General features: G+C 43.9%; 1 protein-coding gene across 1 annotated transcript in view; it reads left to right on the top strand.

Annotated features, from left to right (window-relative positions):
• Window positions 1-20,074, top strand: part of LOC134911031 (calpain-8-like) — a 149,230-nt gene that overhangs the window by 60,925 nt on the left and 68,231 nt on the right. The gene's annotated exons all lie outside the window — the stretch shown is intronic.

Below are 20,074 nucleotides of genomic sequence, written 5' to 3'. Positions count from 1 at the left end.
GTGCAAATGAGCCCCTTGCGGGCTCGCTGCACTCGCCACGCTACGGGCTACGCGCGCCACACTATTTTATTCTCCCTCTATGGGGGTCGTGGACCCCCACGAGGGAAAATAAGTGTCGGTATGCCGGCTGTCGGGCTCCCGGCGCCGGTATACTGAGCGCCGGGAGCCCGACCGCCGGCATACAGAAGACCACCCCTACAAAGAGCACTGTATAAATACTACAGGGAAATTTATAATGAAAACTGATTCATGAAAAAGATAAAAGATAATGAAAAAGATCAAATTCAAAACCTTTTCCTTTGAAAACTTTTATCGCTCACATAAGGACATGGGGGAGAAGCGCAGAATCTTAAATATACCCCGAGACTTTCGTATGGAAATTGTATATGTTAATGACGTTATTGAGGCTGCTGGCTTTACCTCACTGTTGGGGTCATTCCGACCCGATCGATCGCTGCAGTTTATTGCAGCAAAGCGATCGGGTCGGAATTGCGCATGCGCCGGTGCCACAGTGTGCCGTCGCATGCCGGACAGCCGAAGTCCGACGTTCAGTAGCGATCGCCTCTGCCTGATCGGAATGACCCCCTGTGTCCGCTCTCCCTTTATCCCAGATATTCCACAGTGGCCTCTTTGTATGTCAGTCCGGTGTCAGTAGTCCACGAGTAAAAGCGTGTTTTCTGCAACTCCGCATCCTGTCCTCTCTTGGTGATCCAGCATCACTTACAGAAATAAAGGGCTCGTCTCTCTGTACGGATATTTTAGTAATGAATTTGGCTCTTTGTGCGACATTTCTACCTGCAAAGTGACTGCATGATGAAACACACAGGGGGGTGGTGTCTGAATATGATACCTGATGGAGGAGAAGATGGGTATAACGGGTGAGGCAGCATATTATCCTGGCATCATCTTTTTGGTCTAAGTCGCACCGCTCTTGCGTCCCGATTGTGTCCGTGCAGAGTCGCAGTTGCAATTTGAGGCGTAAGCAGGCACAAGCGTAGCAAAAATATAGAGGGTGTCCCTGGCGGTGACAGGGAGGCTTGCTAGTTTACGCACGTACATGGTCTGTGTTATGAACCTGGTACGGTGTGGTCGCGAGCATGGCGGTGAAAATGGCTGCGCACAGAGACGCTCTACCGCTCACATACTGTAGGAGGCCATACTTGGACAAAGAAACTGCAAAGGGTTGGTGGAGGTTTTGATGGTGTGACGTATGGTGCATCTACAGACAAACAAATCGGTATTGTACGGGTGCTGACAGTGGGCGTAAGCCCTGGCACATTCAGAAGCACGGATATACACCAGGGAAAGACTTTATAATGGCATGTGCTTAAAGTCGCATACAGTGGACTGCCTAAAGTTGCAGCCTGTGGGAGCTTCTGTGTCCATCTCTGAATCAAGCCGATGATATAATTTTGTGCCATCCTAATTCCACCCAATTTTCTACCTTACTGTGCCCAGACAATGTACTAGCTGGCAGCACCCTCCAGCGTGTCTCTCCTCTCACCTCTAGGCTCTCCCAGGTCCCTGCTGGGACAAATAGGGGAGAAGGGACTTGAGAGCTCCATGACTGCTGGAGTGCGGCCTTAGGCAGGTGCTGTCCCGCTCACAGGTAACGCTGGGTCTGCATACTTGCTGTACTTGTGCTGGAGGACATCCTCAGAAGGAGAAAATGCAACTAATTGATGGTCAGCTCCAGGGATGCCCCGCAGTGGTGGAGGCCAGGGACTCTTCCCAATAATCCCAGACTGCATACACCATACTCTGCCCCAGGTTCCTTAGGTTCTCCCTTCATCTACAGAGTAATGCGTCCTCCCAGTCTGGGCCCTGCCCCCCACCCCCCACCCCCTTCCCCGCTCTCAACTCCCAGGATAAAGGATGGGACCCCCGGGCATTGGGACCCACCTGGAATATATCTAGTGCTCCAGTAAGCCAGTCTGACACTGTCCACCATCTGAGTAGCATTGCTATTTGTTCTTCAGCATAAATGCCGAGAATAACTGTTCTGCTTGTGTGTTTTATAGGAACCCTATGTGCATAGATCCAGCAGGAGGAAACAGGGCCAGTGAATGATGAACCAGTGGAGCAAGGGGTAGTAGAAGAGGAGGCAGGCCCTACCAGAGTTGGGAACACAGGAGTTTCCTATGAATGGATGGAGCTGGAGAGACACTGAAGGGATTTTTTCTGACGTCCTAGTGGATGCTGGGAACTCCGTAAGGACCATGGGGAATAGCGGCTCCGCAGGAGACTGGGCACAACTAAAGAAAGCTTTAGGACTACCTGGTGTGCACTGGCTCCTCCCCCTATGACCCTCCTCCAGACCTCAGTTAGAATCTTGTGCCCGGCTGAGCTGGATGCACACTAGGGGCTCTCCTGAGCTCCTAGAAAGAAAGTATATTTTAGGTTTTTTAGTTTCAGTGAGATCTGCTGGCAACAGACTCACTGCATCGAGGGACTAAGGGGAGAAGAAGCGAACCTACCTGCTTGCAGCTAGCTTGGGCTTCTAGGCTACTGGACACCATTAGCTCCAGAGGGATCGAACACAGGACCCGACCTCGATCGTTCGGTCCCGGAGCCGCGCCGCCGTCCCCCTTACAGAGCCAGAAGCACGAAGATGGTCCTGAAAATCGGCGGCAGAAGACTTCGGTCTTCAACAAGGTAGCGCACAGCACTGCAGCTGTGCGCCATTGCTCCTCATGCACACTTCACACTCCAGTCACTGAGGGGTGCAGGGCACTGGGGGGGGCGCCCTGAGCAGCAATATTAACACCTTGGCTGGCAAATTAATCACAATATATAGTCCTAGAGGCTATATATGTGAAAAATACCCCTGCCAGAGATCCATAAAAAGCGGGAGAAAGTCTGACGAAAAAGGGGCGGGGCTATCTCCCTCAGCACACTGGCGCCATTTTCTCTTCACAGTGCAGCTGGAAGACAGCTCCCCAGGCTCTCCCCTGTAGTTTTCAAGCTCAAAGGGTTAAAAAGAGAGGGGGGGCACTAAATTTAGGCGCAAATCTGTATATTATAGCAGCTATAAGGGAAAAATCACTGTGCGTAGTGTAAATCCCTGCATTATATAGCGCTCTGGTGTGTGCTGGCATACTCTCAGTGGCGGTTCTTGCCACGGGCAAGCGGTACTTTTGCCCGAGGCGCCGCCTTCCGGAGGGCGCCGCACCAGGGCAAGATCCGCCACTGTGCCCCCCGCAGTGCCCTGCTGTGCCCCCCCCCCCCGCTTTGAAGGGAACCAGACGCGTAGCGTCTAGTTTCCCTTCATTGAGAGGACCTTAGTTGTGCGGTGCGCGATGACGTCATCGCGCACCGCACAGCAAAGGTCCTCTCCATGAAGGGAAACTAGACGCTACGGTCTAGTTTCCCTGCGTGTAGAGGACCTTTGCTGTGCGATGCGCGATGACGTCATCGCGCACCGCACAGCATAGTGGCACAGACACTAGGGGTCATAATTGACCTCTAGTGTCTATGCTGTTCTATGGGAGAGACGTAATAACGTAATAGATTGAAGAGAAGAGAGAGGGGAGAAGAGCGGTGCCGCCGGCGGAGGGGGTCTGGATCAGGAACGGGGATGGTAAGTATTCTTTTTATTTATTTATTTATTTTCTTGCAGCGTCGTGACCACGCCCCCCATTGAAGCCACGCCCCTATATTTTGGCCGGGGCGCCACAAGTCTTAGAACCGGCCCTGCATACTCTCTCTCTGTCTCCCCAAAGGACTTTGTGGGGTCCTGTCCTCAGTCAGAGCATTCCCTGTGTGTGTGCGGTGTGTCGGTACGGCTGTGTCGACATGGTTGATGAGGAGGCTTATGTGGAGGCGGAGCAGATGCCGATAAATGTGATGTCGCCCCCTGTGGGGCCGACACCAGAGTGGATGGATAGGTGGAAGGTATTAACCGACAGTGTCAACTCCTTACATATAAGGCTGGATGACGTAACAGCTGTGGGACAGCCGGCTTCTCAGCCTGCGCCTGCCCAGGCGTCTCAAAGGCCATTAGGGGCTCAAAAACGCCCGCTACCTCAGATGGCAGACACAGATGTCGACACGGAGTCTGACTCCAGTGTCGACGAGGTTGAGACATATACACAATCCACTAGGAACATCCATTGCATGATCTCGGCAATGAAAAATGTGTTACACATTTCTGACATTAACCCAGGTACCACAAAAAAAGGGGTTTTATGTTTGGGGAGAAAAAGCAGACAGTGTTTTGTTCCCCCATCAGATGAGTGAATGAAGTGTGTGAAGAAGCGTGGGTTCCCCCGATAAGAAACTGGTAATTTCTAAAAAGTTACTGATGGCGTACCTTTTCCCGCCAGAGGATAGGTCACGTTGGGAGATATCCCCTAGGGTGGAGAAGGCGCTCACACGTTTGTCAAAAAAGGTGGCACTGCCGTCTTAGAATACGGCCACTTTGAAGGAACCTGCTGATAAAAAGCAGGAGGCTATCCTGAAGTCTGTATATACACACTCAGGTACTATACTGAGACCTACAATTGCCTCAGCATGGATAGTGCTGCTGCAGCGTGGTCTATTACCCTGTAAGGACAGGGATACTACTTGCTAACCATAGAGCATATTAAAGATGTCGTCTTATATATGAGGGATGCACAGAGGGATATTTGCCGGCTGGCATCCAGAATTATTGCAATGTCCATTCTGCCAGGAGGGTATTAGGGACCCGGCAGTGGACAGGCGATGCTGACTTTAGAAGGCACATGAAGATTCTGCCTTATAAGGGTGAGGTATTGTTTGGTGATGGTCTCTGGGACCTCGTATCCACAGCAATAGCTGGGAAGGAAAAAATTTACCTCAAGTTTTCCTCACAGCCTAAGAAAGCACCGTATTATAAGGTACAGTCCTTTCGGCTTCAGAACAGCAAGCGGGTTAAAGGCGCTTCCTTTCTGCACAGAGACAATGGAAGAGGGAAAAAGCTACACCAGACAGCCAGTTCCCAGGATCAAAAATCCTCCCCCGCTTCCTCTGAGTCCACCGCATGACGCTGGGGCTCCACAGGTGGAGCCAGGTGCGGTGGGGGTGCGTCTCGGGAACTTCAGCGACCAGTGGGCTCGCTCACAGGTGGATCCCTGGGTTCTGCAAGTAGTATCACAGGGATACAAGCTGGAGTTTCGGGGCGACTCCCCCTCGCCGTTACCTCAAATCAGCCTTGCTTGCTGCCCTCGTGGAGAGGTAGTATTGGCGGCAATTCACAAGCTGTACTTCCAGCAGGTGATAATCACGGTACCCCTCCTTCAACAAGGCCGGGGTTACTATTCCACAATGTTGTGGTACCGAAACCAGACGGTTCGGTGAGACCCATTCTAAAATTGAAATCCTTGAACACTTATATACGAAGGTTCAAGTTCAAAATGGAATCGCTCAGGACGGTTATTGCAAGCCTGGACGAAGGGGATTACATGGTATCACTGGACATCAAGGATGCTTACCTGCATGTCCCCATTTACCCTCCTCACCAGGAGTACCTCAAAATTGTGGTACAGGACTGTCATTACCAATTCCAGACGTTGCCGTTGGTCTGTCCCCGGCACCGAGGGTATTTACCAAGGTAATGGCCGAAATGATGTTACTCCTTCAAAAAAGGGAGTTATACTTATCCCCTACTTGGACGATCTCCTTATAAAGGCGAGGTCCAGGGAGCAGTTGTTCGTCGGAGTAGCACTATCTCGGGAAGTGCTACAACAGCACGGCTGGATTCTGAATAGTCCAAAGTCGCAGCTGGTTCCTACGACGCGTCTACTGTTCCTGGGTATGGTTCTGGACACAGAACAGGAAAAAGGGTTTCTTCCGGAGGAGAAGGCCAAGGAGTTGTCATCTCTAGTCAGAGACCTCCTAATACAAATACAGGTGTCGGTGCATCAATGCACGCGAGTCCTGGGAAAGATGGTAACTTCTTACGAAGAAATTCCATTGGGTAGGTTCCATGCAAGGATCTTCCAGTGGGATCTGTTGGACAAGTGGTCCGGGTCGCATCTTCAGATGCATCAGCTGATAACCCTGTCTCCATGAGCCAGGGTGTCGCTGTTGTGGTGGCTGCAGAGTGCTCATCTTCTAGAGGGCCGCAGATTCGGCATACAGGACTGGGTCCTGGTGACCACAGATGCCAGCCTTCGAGGCTGCGGGGGCAGTCACACAGGGAAGAAACTTCCAAGGACTATGGTCAAGTCAGGAGACTTCCCTACACATAAATATTCTGGGACTATGGGCCATTCACAATGCCCTAAGTCAGGCTAGACCCCTGCTTCAACACCAGCCGGTGCTGATCCAGTCAGACAACATCACGGCGGTCGCCCATGTAAACCAGCAGGGCGGCACAAGAAGCAGGATGGTGATGGCAGAAGCCACAAGGATTTTCCGAGGGGCGGAAAATCATGTATTAGCACTGTCAGCAGTGTTCATTCCCGGAGTGGACAACTGGGAAGCAGACTTTCTCAGCAGGCACGACCTCCACCCGGGAGAGTGGGGACTTCATCCAGAAGTCTTCAAAATGATTGTACACCATTGGGAAAGGCCACAGGTGGACATGATGGCGTCCCGCCTCAACAAAAAGCTAAAAAGATATTGCGCCAGGTCAAGGGACCTTCAGGCGATAGCTGTAGACGCTCTGGTAACACCGTGGGTGTACCAGTCGGTGTATGTGTTCCTTCCTTTGCCTCTCATACCCAGGGTATTGAGAATACTAAGAAGGAGAGGAGTAAGAACTATACTCGTGGTTCCGGATTGGCCAAGAAGAGCTTGGTACCCGGAACTTCAAGAAATGATCTCAGAGGACCCATGGCCTCTGCCGCTCAGACAGGACCTGCTACAGCAGGGGCCCTGCCTGTTCCAAGACTTACCACGGCTGTGTTGGACGGCATGGCGGTTAAACACCGGATCCTAAAGGAAAAGGCATTCCGGAGGAAGTAATTCCTACGCTCATTAAGGCTAGGAAAGATGTGATCGCAAAATATTATCACCACATATGGCAAAAATATGTTGCTTGGTGTGAGGCCAGGAATGCCCCAACGGAGGAAATTCAACTGGGTCGATTTCTGCACTTCCTACAGTCAGGAGTGACTACAGGCCTAAAATTGGGTTACGTTAAGGTCCAGATTTCGGCTCTGTACATTTTCTTCCAAAAAGAACTGGCTTCACTGCCTGAAGTTCAGACTTTGGTTAGGGGAGTGCTGTATATTCAGCCCCCGTTTGTGCCTCTAGTGGCACCGTGGGATCTCAACGTGGTGTTGGATTTCCTGAAGCCGCTTTGGGTTGAGCCACTTAAATCCGTAGAGCTAAAATACCTCACGTGGAAAGTGGTCATGCTGTTTGCCTTGGCGTCGGCCAGGCGTGTATCAGAATTGGCGGTTTTGTCATGCAAAAGCCCTTATCTGATTTTCATATGGATAGGGCGGAATTGAGGACTCGTTCCCAATTCCTTCCTAAGGTGGTATCAGCTTTTCATGTGAACCAACCTATTGTGGTGCCTGCGGCTACGGGGGACTTGGAGGACTCCAAGTTACTGGACGTAGTCAGGGCCTGGAAAATATATGTTTCCAGGACAGCTGGAGTCAGGAAAACTGACTCGCTATTTATCCTGTATGCACCCAACACGCTGGGTGCTCCTGCTTCTAAGCAGACTATTGCTCGCTGGATCTGTAGCACGATTCAACTTGCACATTCTGCGGCTGGACTGCCGCACCCTAAATCTGTAAACGCGCATTCCACGAGGAAAGGGGCTCTTCTTGGGCGGCTGCCCGAGGGGTCTCGGCCTTACAACTTCGCCGAGCTGTTACTTGGTCGGGTTCAAACATTTTTGCAAAAGTATACAAGTTTGATACCCTGGCTGAGGAGGACCTTGAGTTTGCTCATTCGGTGCTGCAGAGTCATCCGCACTCTCCCGCCGGTTTGGGAGCTTTGGTATAATCCCCATGGTCCTTACGGAGTTCCCAGCATCCACTAGGACGTCAGAGAAAATAAGATTTTACTCACCGGTAAATCTATTTCTCGTAGTCCGTAGTGGATGCTGGGCGCCCGTCCCAAGTGCGGATTGTCTGCAATACTTGTATATAGTTATTGTTTAACTAAAGGGTTATTGTTGAGCCATCTGTTGAGAGGCTCAGTTATTATTCATACTGTTAACTGGGTATAGTATCACGAGTTATACGGTGTGATTGGTGTGGCTGGTATGAGTCTTACCCGGGATTCAAAATCCTTCCTTATTGTGTCAGCTCTTTCGGGCACAGTATCCTAACTGAGGTCTGGAGGAGGGTCATAGTGGGAGGAGCCAGTGCACACCAGGTAGTCCTAAAGCTTTCTTTAGTTGTGCCCAGTCTCCTGCGGAGCCGCTATTCCCCATGGTCCTTACGGAGTTCCCAGCATCCACTTGGGACTACGAGAAATAGATTTACCGGTGAGTAAAATCTTATTTTAAGACAGAAGGTTCCTGGAGCTGGAGAGACAGAAGGAGTTTACAGCTAGAGAGACACTTGTGGACTGCAGAGCCAGAAGGGGGATGAAGCTGGAGAGACATTGGGGAGCTGGAGAGATAGAAGGGCACTGGAGATGGATAGACACTGGGGGACTGGAGAGACACAAAGGAGGCTGGAGCTGGAGAGACACTGGGGGGCTGGAGAGACACAAGGAGACTGGAGCTCGAGAGACACTGAGGGACTGGAAAGCCTAAAGGGGGCTGAAGCTGGAGAGGCATTAGGGAGCTGGAGAGATAGAAAGGCACTGGAGATGGAGAGACACCGGATGGCTGGAGAGACACAAGGAAGTTGGATCTGGACAGGTATTGGAGTCTGGAGAGACACAAGGGGACTGGAGCTGCAGAAATAAGGGGAATCAGGCTGGAAAGACTCTGGGGTCTGGAGGGACACAAGAAGAGGTGCAGGAGGAGAGATGGAAACATATATGAGTTTTACATCATACTACATCGTACTAAAAAGAATCTAAAATTAATCTCATTATCAAAATCCCAAAAAGTACTGAGGTCAGAGGCAGCCCCCGACCCCCGGCAGTTCTATTCCAATTTCCATGCCCCCACTTCTAAATTCCCACTAACTTCCAAATATGTATCCACCACCGTCTATGAAATTGGGGGTGTACCAGATTTATGATGTCAATAATTGACCTTTTTCCAGACAAAAATGGCATCTTCTTTAGTTCGGCATTGTATCTCCATGGATTTAAAATTAAAAATAAGATATAAAATGCAATATAATATAATAATAATGTTATTAAAAAGTGATATTTTAAAGTGACTACTGTAGTGCTTATAGCACAAATAATTGCCAGAAGAAAAACAACACTTCAAATCAATATCATACAGTCACCATAAAACCCCCAGAAACTGCACACGTGATCCCCCCACCATGTTAAACACCTGTATTCAATACAGAGAAAAAGTGCATGATCAAAAATCACATAGAGAATAAATAAATAAAGTGCCTGTGGTCACACAAAACATTGTGAGGTAGATAGAAAATGTCCTAAATAAATGACTGGAGCCCGTACAAGACTTGGAATAGCAATTTAACAAAGGCATCTAAAGAAATATCTACACAGCTTCCAAATTCAATTAGCCGCGGTAAATTGACACCTCCCGCCTACCCACAGCTATCCAATTAGCTCCGAAAGCCAACACTCATCGTGCAGGTGAAAAAAAATCCCGATATCAGCCCCATTTTTTCGGCTGCAATCGTGACAACACATACTGAAGCAATAAGAAAATAATTCCTCTCTGGGCGCCGCAAATGAGCTGCACAGGAAAGTACTAAATAGAACACCAATCTATACAACCTTGTAGAAAAAGAAAAAAGTACGATCTCACTTTTGCGCTCAATGTCCAGAAAATTCAGTTTTGCCACAGGGGACCGATGTAGTTCATTCAATATGAAAAAGAAAAAAATGCAACATAGTATAATACTGCATTGAGACCAGATCTTTCACCACTGTGTAATACAGGGAATGGAAATGTGGATATAGTCCCAAAACTGGAAAGTTCAAGCTTCCACCTCTTTTTCAAGGCACCCAACGTGATATGCAGGATTTATGGTGATGGACGCTTACATGTAAGCTTACTTCTGTAAGACGTGATGAAAACTCATAAAGGTTTCTTTTGTTGGCCTTACGATCACTTCATATAGGTAGATGGACCCCAATATCCCTCGTAACAAATCAAAGCCAGAGATACAATCCAATTAGGACAAGGACACTCTTTATTAGAGTACAAACAAAAGAGTGAACAGAAAAAAACCATACCATGTGGGAAAAGGCAGGATGATGTTGATAGCCAATAGCAATGGGTCCGGATACCAATAGCTATTTATCCCCCACTATGGATAGTCAAATCTGTCACCCACAACAACACACTGTGTCGACGCGTTTCGACGCTATGCAGCGTCTTTTTCAAGATTCACAGTGTGTAATCACTAGAAATACAAGTTGAAATTAGGTCCCACTTGACCAATAATAAACATACAGTGATTCCATATATTTTCTAAAACATACTGACATTGTTATTTAACTCTTTCTAAACAACATTTTCCTATTTTAAAAACTGATGATATTTACCAACAGTCATAGAGAGTTTTGACTTCATTATAAAACTATTCAAACAAACTTAAGCATCAAACCGGTTACATACCCCTGGAGTGCAGCGTGTCCTGTCTGTTCAGGTAGAGAACAAACATGATTGTAATCATGTGTTTTATATAGGCAATGGTCTGATTGGTGTAAATTCAATCAACCAATCAGAGTTAAAATAGGCAGATGACTGGCACTTTTATAAGCCAATGTGTATTCACATTCACAGCTGATCATTAGACCTTTTAATATATTGCGGGTCATGTGACTCACGTGTCACGTGATAGCCCTGCATAACATGACTGATATTTCCCTAGTGTTCGATGACGCGCATTACGTTAATACGCACTCGCGTCATCGCGTCAAAGTCTTTCTGCAGATATATCGCGATAACACGAACGCGATTACCGCAGTTAAACATGTGACCACCACACGTGACCGAAGCTCTATGACGCGCATCACGTCAGTGCACTGGTCCGTGACAGTGTCCGCTTTTTTACATTTAACCAGTGGTACACACTGTTGGCAATCAGAACTAACTGGTGTGCAGTCCCATTATGTGGACTCAAACATGCGCTGCAATTATCTAGAATGCAACTTCATACACATACTGCGATCTACATTGGTACCATACTGATCACCTGACCATGAGATGACAGCGGTTTGTTTACATCACATGTAAAGATACAGGGTATGTTGGTTTGGGTAATGCTGTTTCCTAATTTCATAATTCAAAACATAACATTTTAAGGAACATATTATAAACAGATACAAAAAATAAAACATATTTATAAAAACCACCTTATTTCGAAATCGTGGTTTAAACCAAGCGGCGCAAGGCTATTAAAATCAAATATATTTTTCATTTCAGATCTGGCTAATCTGTTGTCTCTATCTCTGGTCCTCCAATTGTTCTTGATCCATTTTATAGCACAAAAGCTTTTTAAACCTTTCAGAGAGTTCTCATGTTTGTCTTTAAAATGTAGGGAAAAAGGGTGATTTTCATTCCCCTTCAAAATATTCCTGACATGTTCTGCCCATCTGATTTTAACTTGTCGTTTTGTTTTGCCAATGTATAATAAATTACACTTACAGACAATGGCATAGACAACATAATCCGTGTGACATGTAATAAAATCATCTATCCTGACTTTTTTCTGTCTCCATATAAACTGCGTCACCTTAGATTCAGTACTAGGGCAGGCTTTGCACATCCTACATTCCCCACAACGGTAGAAGCCCTTATTTCTAGGTAAAAACCTTTTTCCGTCCATGGGTAGAGCACTGCTAACCAAAGTATTTTTAATATTGGGAGCTCTTTTATATGTGAAACGTGGTTTCTGTGGCAAAATCTTAACTAGAATCTCATCTTTGAGAAGAATATTCCAATTTTTCTTCACTATTCCCTCAATTCTCTTATATTGCTTGTTGAATTGAGTGTGGAATGACAAGGGGAAGTTTCGAGTGCGTGTTTTTTCTTTCCTCTCTAATAATACTGATCTTTCAACTTCTTCTACCTCCTTTGAGATCTTATCTAATGTGGATACGTCGTATCCTTTGGTTGCAAAATTGGACACCATTAGACTCGCTTGTTCTCTGTATTTCTCTTTACTAGAACAATTCCTCCGTACCCTAAGTAATTGGCTTTTGGGTACGTTAGTGAGCCAAATAGGTAGATGATTACTGTCTAGAGGTATGTATGTATTACAGTCGGTTGGCTTGGTGTAATTGCTTGTCACCAGACTCCCGTCCTCTACTGTTATATTAAGATCCAGGAAATTAACGTTGGATTTACTGATGGAAAAGGACAAATGAATATTTAATTCATTATCATTAAGGTATCTACAAAAATCCTGGAGGTCACCTTCTTCTCCTTTCCACACAAAGAGAATATCATCGATGTACCGCCACCAGTGCACCAGGCTCGCACCCCAGCCATGACCAGCCCAAATATGGGACTCCTCCCACTTGGACATGAAGAGATTGGCATAGCTGGGTGCGAACCTGGTGCCCATGGCGGTACCGACGAGTTGTTTATAAAAAAGTCCATCAAAATTGAAATAATTGTTTCTAAGTATAAAAGAAATACCATCCAAAATGAACTGAGTAAGGGAACTGTCAAGGTGTTCATCTACTAATGTAGACCTGATTGCATCTAAACCAGCATCATGGGAAATTATCGTATAAAGTGAGGAGACATCAGCTGTGATTAGAAAACAATCATCATCCCAATGTACCCCCAAGAGATGATTCAATATATCTCTGGTATCCTTAAGGTGTGATCGTCCCTTTGTTACAAATGGTTGTAATTGGTAATCTATGTAAGCCGAAAGATTAGAGGTAATTGCATTGGTACCTGCCACTATTGGCCTACCTGGGGGGTTATCAATACATTTATGAACCTTTGGCAAAAGGTATAACACTGGGATAGAGAAATTCTCATTCACCAAATATTGAGCAGTATTATCGTCAATGACATTTAAATCTACATATTGACTAATGAGATTATCATATGCCTTAAAAATACTAGAAGAGGGGTCACTTTTCAGCCTAACATAGGTATCCCCGTCATTTAATTGTCGGAGTCCTTCTTTGATGTAGTTTTCCTTACTCATGATTACTATGCCTCCTCCCTTATCAGCTGCCTTCAAAACAATATCAGTGTTATCCTGCAGGTTTTTTAAACACTCACGTTCTTTTTTTATTTAGATTATTCCTTTTGTTGGGAACAGCATCCCTAAGTTGATTGAAATCATTAAGGACACTTTTATAAAAAGTGTCAACAAAACAGCCTCTGCTGTGTGTGGGATTAAACACAGATTTTCGTCTGAATTTGGGTGCATTCTCATCAACTTCGTCCTGTATCTTGTCATCGAAAAATCGCTTTAGTGACAGATTGCGGACGAATTTCTGCAAGTCTACGTATAGGTTGAAATGGTTGATGTCATTAGTTGGGCAAAATTTAAACCCCTTTTTGAGAACATTGGTCTCTATCTCATTAAGTACATAGCTACTGAGATTAAAGATTTTAACCCCTGTCTCAATATTTGATTCAACGCTTGACCCTAAAGTGGATGCAATGTTTTCACATATTTGTTCTCTATCAACCCCTATCTTCTTTCTCTTCTTTTTGTTTCTTTTCTTTCCACCCCTCTTTCCTCTTTTGCGTCTGGAGTTACTACTGATGATTTTTCTATCCCCTAATGGTACCTCCTCTGAAACTGGGTATTCTCCAAAAAATGATGATTGATTGATCTTCCATCAAAATCAGTAGATGATCGTGTCTCATTGGGCCTATTTTGTACCCAGGATGTCCTATTTATAACATTCCTATCTTTATAGTTGTTTGGTGCTCTATTACGGGCCCATTGTTCAGCAGCATTCTCAGCTGTGGGATTATAATCTTTTTTATGTGTATGCTCTCCCCTTCTTAAGGGATAATTCCTAGAGGGGGACCACCTTGCTGAAAATTTAGTGTTAGGGTACCTGGTCTTTTTATTCCATCTAGACCGATTATCAGCACTCTGAAATCGTCTCCCAGCCCTTTCAGGTATGGGAACATTAACCTCTGTCTCCTGTTTATTAGCCTCTTCATTTCTAGTTTTTTTGGCATTTTTATCTCTCAAAAAATTTTCTTTTTTTTATTGACTAGCTCCCTTTCACTTTTTTGGATTTTAAAGATGGTTCTATCTTCTAACCTTTTGTATTCATCCATATTTTTAAAAGGAGTAATTAGTCCCTCATGCTGTGTGATCTGTTCTTCCAACTGCTTCAACTCACCTTTTCTTTCTTGGATGATTAATTCCATCAGTGCGAAGGAGCAGTTGGAGACAATATGATCCCATTTATTTTTGAAACTTTCAGAGATATCTATAAAGGATGCCTTTTTATCAATTAGCAACCCCTTAGGTATTAGACGGTTCGCTATATAATGCTCCAAAGTCACGACCTCCCACCAAACCTTATTCTCCTTTAATAGAACACTCTCCAGTTTATTCATTAGGTTATCAAGGGTTAGATCGTCCGAACTGTCTAAAGTCGGATCTGCATTTTCTGAGAAAATATTACTTAATAAACCATTACGTTTATTCCTATGATGGAACATGCTGTCGCCTGAGAGGAAAAAAGGTGTGAGTACAAAGCAATAAGAAAATAATTCCTCTCTGGGCGCCGCAAATGAGCTGCACAGGAAAGTACTAAATAGAACACCAATCTATTGGTCAAGTGGGACCTAATTTCAACTTTCTAGTGATTACACACTGTGAATCTTGAAAAAGACGCTGCATAGCGTCGAAACGCGTCGACACAGTGTGTTGTTGTGGGTGACAGATTTGACTATCCATAGTGGGGGATAAATAGCTATTGGTATCCGGACCCATTGCTATTGGCTATCAACATCATCCTGCCTTTTCCCACATGGTATGGTTTTTTTCTGTTCACTCTTTTGTTTGTACTCTAATAAAGAGTGTCCTTGTCCTAATTGGATTGTATCTCTGGCTTTGATTTGTTACGAGGGATATTGGGGTCCATCTACCTATATGAAGTGATCGTAAGGCCAACAAAAGAAACCTTTATGAGTTTTCATCACGTCTTACAGAAGTAAGCTTACATGTAAGCGTCCATCACCATAAATCCTGCATATCACGTTGGGTGCCTTGAAAAAGAGGTGGAAGCTTGAACTTTCCAGTTTTGGGACTATATCCACATTTCCATTCCCTGTATTACACAGTGGTGAAAGATCTGGTCTCAATGCAGTATTATACTATGTTGCATTTTTTTCTTTTTCATATTGAATGAACTACATCGGTCCACTGTGGCAAAACTGAATTTTCTGGACATTGAGCGCAAAAGTGAGATCGTACTTTTTTCTTTTTCTACAAGGTTGTATAGATTGGTGTTCTATTTAGTACTTTCCTGTGCAGCTCATTTGCGGCGCCCAGAGAGGAATTATTTTCTTATTGCTTTGTACTCACACCTTTTTTCCTCTCAGGCGACAGCATGTTCCATCATAGGAATAAACGTAATGGTTTATTAAGTAATATTTTCTCAGAAAATGCAGATCCGACTTTAGACAGTTCGGACGATCTAACCCTTGATAACCTAATGAATAAACTGGAGAGTGTTCTATTAAAGGAGAATAAGGTTTGGTGGGAGGTCGTGACTTTGGAGCATTATATAGCGAACCGTCTAATACCTAAGGGGTTGCTAATTGATAAAAAGGCATCCTTTATAGATATCTCTGAAAGTTTCAAAAATAAATGGGATCATATTGTCTCCAACTGCTCCTTCGCACTGATGGAATTAATCATCCAAGAAAGAAAAGGTGAGTTGAAGCAGTTGGAAGAACAGATCACACAGCATGAGGGACTAATTACTCCTTTTAAAAATATGGATGAATACAAAAGGTTAGAAGATAGAACCATCTTTAAAATCCAAAAAAGTGAAAGGGAGCTAGTCAATAAAAAAAAGAAAAATTTTTGAGAGATAAAAATGCCAAAAAAACTAGAAATGAAGAGGCTAATAAACAGGAGACAGAGGTTAATGTTCCCATACCTGAAAGGGCTGGGAGACGATTTCAGAGTGCTGATAATCGGTCTAGATGGAATAAAAAGACCAGGTACCCTAACACTAAATTTTCAGCAAGGTGGTCCCCCTCTAGGAATTATCCCTTAAGAAGGGGAGAGCATACACATAAAAAAGATTATAATCCCACAGCTGAGAATGCTGCTGAACAATGGGCCCGTAATAGAGCACCAAACAACTATAAAGATAGGAATGTTATAAATAGGACATCCTGGGTACAAAATAGGCCCAATGAGACACGATCATCTACTGATTTTGATGGAAGATCAATCAATCATCATTTTTTGGAGAATACCCAGTTTCAGAGGAGGTACCATTAGGGGATAGAAAAATCATCAGTAGTAACTCCAGACGCAAAAGAGGAAAGAGGGGTGGAAAGAAAAGAAACAAAAAGAAGAGAAAGAAGATAGGGGTTGATAGAGAACAAATATGTGAAAACATTGCATCCACTTTAGGGTCAAGCGTTGAATCAAATATTGAGACAGGGGTTAAAATCTTTAATCTCAGTAGCTATGTACTTAATGAGATAGAGACCAATGTTCTCAAAAAGGGGTTTAAATTTTGCCCAACTAATGACATCAACCATTTCAACCTATACGTAGACTTGCAGAAATTCGTCCGCAATCTGTCACTAAAGCGATTTTTCGATGACAAGATACAGGACGAAGTTGATGAGAATGCACCCAAATTCAGACGAAAATCTGTGTTTAATCCCACACACAGCAGAGGCTGTTTTGTTGACACTTTTTATAAAAGTGTCCTTAATGATTTCAATCAACTTAGGGATGCTGTTCCCAACAAAAGGAATAATCTAAATAAAAAAGAACGTGAGTGTTTAAAAAACCTGCAGGATAACACTGATATTGTTTTGAAGGCAGCTGATAAGGGAGGAGGCATAGTAATCATGAGTAAGGAAAACTACATCAAAGAAGGACTCCGACAATTAAATGACGGGGATACCTATGTTAGGCTGAAAAGTGACCCCTCTTCTAGTATTTTTAAGGCATATGATAATCTCATTAGTCAATATGTAGATTTAAATGTCATTGACGATAATACTGCTCAATATTTGGTGAATGAGAATTTCTCTATCCCAGTGTTATACCTTTTGCCAAAGGTTCATAAATGTATTGATAACCCCCCAGGTAGGCCAATAGTGGCAGGTACCAATGCAATTACCTCTAATCTTTTGGCTTACATAGATTACCAATTACAACCATTTGTAACAAAGGGACGATCACACCTTAAGGATACCAGAGATATATTGAATCATCTCTTGGGGGTACATTGGGATGATGATTGTTTTCTAATCACCGCTGATGTCTCCTCACTTTATACGATAATTTCCCATGATGCTGGTTTAGATGCAATCAGGTCTACATTAGTAGATGAACACCTTGACAGTTCCCTTACTCAGTTCATTTTGGATGGTATTTCTTTTATACTTAGAAACAATTATTTCAATTTTGATGGACTTTTTTATAAACAACTCGTCGGTACCGCCATGGGCACCAGGTTCGCACCCAGCTATGCCAATCTCTTCATGTCTAAGTGGGAGGAGTCCCATATTTGGGCTGGTCATGGCTGGGGTGCGAGCCTGGTGCACTGGTGGCGGTACATCGATGATATTCTCTTTGTGTGGAAAGGAGAAGAAGGTGACCTCCAGGATTTTTGTAGATACCTTAATGATAATGAATTAAATATTCATTTGTCCTTTTCCATCAGTAAATCCAACGTTAATTTCCTGGATCTTAATATAACAGTAGAGGACGGGAGTCTGGTGACAAGCAATTACACCAAGCCAACCGACTGTAATACATACATACCTCTAGACAGTAATCATCTACCTATTTGGCTCACTAACGTACCCAAAAGCCAATTACTTAGGGTACGGAGGAATTGTTCTAGTAAAGAGAAATACAGAGAACAAGCGAGTCTAATGGTGTCCAATTTTGCAACCAAAGGATACGACGTATCCACATTAGATAAGATCTCAAAGGAGGTAGAAGAAGTTGAAAGATCAGTATTATTAGAGAGGAAAGAAAAAACACGCACTCGAAACTTCCCCTTGTCATTCCACACTCAATTCAACAAGCAATATAAGAGAATTGAGGGAATAGTGAAGAAAAATTGGAATATTCTTCTCAAAGATGAGATTCTAGTTAAGATTTTGCCACAGAAACCACGTTTCACATATAAAAGAGCTCCCAATATTAAAAATACTTTGGTTAGCAGTGCTCTACCCATGGACAGAAAAAGGTTTTTACCTAGAAATAAGGGCTTCTACCGTTGTGGGGAATGTAGGATGTGCAAAGCCTGCCCTAGTACTGAATCTAAGGTGACGCAGTTTATATGGAGACAGAAAAAAGTCAGGATAGATGATTTTATTACATGTCACACGGATTATGTTGTCTATGCCATTGTCTGTAAGTGTAATTTATTATACATTGGCAAAACAAAACGACAAGTTAAAATCAGATGGGCAGAACATGTCAGGAATATTTTGAAGGGGAATGAAAATCACCCTTTTTCCCTACATTTTAAAGACAAACATGAGAACTCTCTGAAAGGTTTAAAAAGCTTTTGTGCTATAAAATGGATCAAGAACAATTGGAGGACCAGAGATAGAGACAACAGATTAGCCAGATCTGAAATGAAAAATATATTTGATTTTAATAGCCTTGCGCCGCTTGGTTTAAACCACGATTTCGAAATAAGGTGGTTTTTATAAATATGTTTTATTTTTTGTATCTGTTTATAATATGTTCCTTAAAATGTTATGTTTTGAATTATGAAATTAGGAAACAGCATTACCCAAACCAACATACCCTGTATCTTTACATGTGATGTAAACAAACCGCTGTCATCTCATGGTCAGGTGATCAGTATGGTACCAATGTAGATCGCAGTATGTGTATGAAGTTGCATTCTAGATAATTGCAGCGCATGTTTGAGTCCACATAATGGGACTGCACACCAGTTAGTTCTGATTGCCAACAGTGTGTACCACTGGTTAAATGTAAAAAAGCGGACACTGTCACGGACCAGTGCACTGACGTGATGCGCGTCATAGAGCTTCGGTCACGTGTGGTGGTCACATGTTTAACTGCGGTAATCGCGTTCGTGTTATCGCGATATATCTGCAGAAAGACTTTGACGCGATGACGCGCGTGCGTATTAACGTAATGCGCATCATCGAACACTAGGGAAATATCAGTCATGTTATGCAGGGCTATCACGTGACACGTGAGTCACATGACCCGCAATATATTAAAAGGTCTAACGATCAGCTGTGAATGTGAATACACATTGGCTTATAAAAGTGCCAGTCATCTGCCTATTTTAACTCTGATTGGTTGATTGAATTTACACCAATCAGACCATTGCCTATATAAAACACATGATTACAATCATGTTTGTTCTCTACCTGAACAGACAGGACACGCTGCACTCCAGGGGTATGTAACCGGTTTGATGCTTAAGTTTGTTTGAATAGTTTTATAATGAAGTCAAAACTCTCTATGACTGTTGGTAAATATCATCAGTTTTTAAAATAGGAAAAATGTTGTTTAGAAAGAGTTAAATAACAATGTTAGTATGTTTTAGAAAATATATGGAATCACTGTATGTTCATTATTGGTCAAGTGGGACCTAATTTCAACTTGTATTTCTAGTGATTACACACTAACGATCAGCTGTGAATGTAAAAGTGCCAGTCATCTGCCTATTTTAACTCTGATTGGTTGATTGAATTTACACCAATCAGACCATTGCCTATATAAAACACATGATTACAATCATGTTTGTTCTCTACCTGAACAGACAGGACACGCTGCACTCCAGGGGTATGTAACTGGTTTGATGCTTAAGTTTGTTTGAATAGTTTTATAATGAAGTCAAA

Source organism: Pseudophryne corroboree, chromosome 4, assembly GCF_028390025.1.
Source record: "Pseudophryne corroboree isolate aPseCor3 chromosome 4, aPseCor3.hap2, whole genome shotgun sequence".
NCBI lineage: Eukaryota > Metazoa > Chordata > Amphibia > Anura > Myobatrachidae > Pseudophryne > Pseudophryne corroboree.
Note: the sequence above shows the minus strand (reverse complement) of the source record. Positions and strands in the feature narration are given on the sequence as shown.